The sequence below is a fragment of the Egretta garzetta genome, unplaced genomic scaffold (assembly GCF_000687185.1).
Source record: "Egretta garzetta isolate BGI_Z169 unplaced genomic scaffold, ASM68718v1 scaffold219, whole genome shotgun sequence".
In the NCBI taxonomy this organism is placed as follows: domain Eukaryota; kingdom Metazoa; phylum Chordata; class Aves; order Pelecaniformes; family Ardeidae; genus Egretta; species Egretta garzetta.
In genome coordinates this window covers 341,874-342,396 of record NW_009260671.1, presented here as the reverse complement: position 1 = coordinate 342,396, position 523 = coordinate 341,874, and the positions used below count along the sequence as shown (strand labels likewise).

General features: G+C 52.8%; 1 protein-coding gene across 1 annotated transcript in view; it reads right to left on the bottom strand.

Moving 5' to 3' along the window:
- Nucleotides 1-523, bottom strand: part of LOC104132427 (motor neuron and pancreas homeobox protein 1) — a 10,128-nt gene that overhangs the window by 7,813 nt on the left and 1,792 nt on the right. The gene's annotated exons all lie outside the window — the stretch shown is intronic.

Genomic DNA, 523 nt, shown 5'->3' with positions numbered 1-523 from the left:
TTTCCCTTCAACCTGCCCAGGTATAATTTGAGGAAGGATCAATGAATGGAATGTTTCATGTTGATTCTTCATTTTTTGCACTATTATTCATCCAACCAGTTTATTAATTAACTGACTTATCCAGTTTTTGTGTTTTTGTTTTTTTTTTAATGGCCTCCCAGGTTATTAAGACACTAAACTCAGTTAATAAATCCGGATACTCTGCCAGGGATTTATTAACAAGCTAGTCTTGGTTTATTGCCCACTGGCTCCATCTTTGCGGCGACCAGACCTCCAAGCATAGGACAGGGCACGGGTCGCACTGTCGGGGTGCCGGTGCAACAGGAGCCTGAAGTCGGTCCTTGTGCCGTCCGTGCCCCGCAGGACCCTCCCCACCCGTGCATTGCAACCCCCAACATTGCAGTGCAGGATCCGGTGCCTGCCCTGGCCGTGCCCACCGTGCAAGGGGCTGTGCGCGGAGCCGGCACCTCCCATGCACGCCAGGAGGGACCGGGCTGGAGCCGAGCACACCGCGAGCTGACCG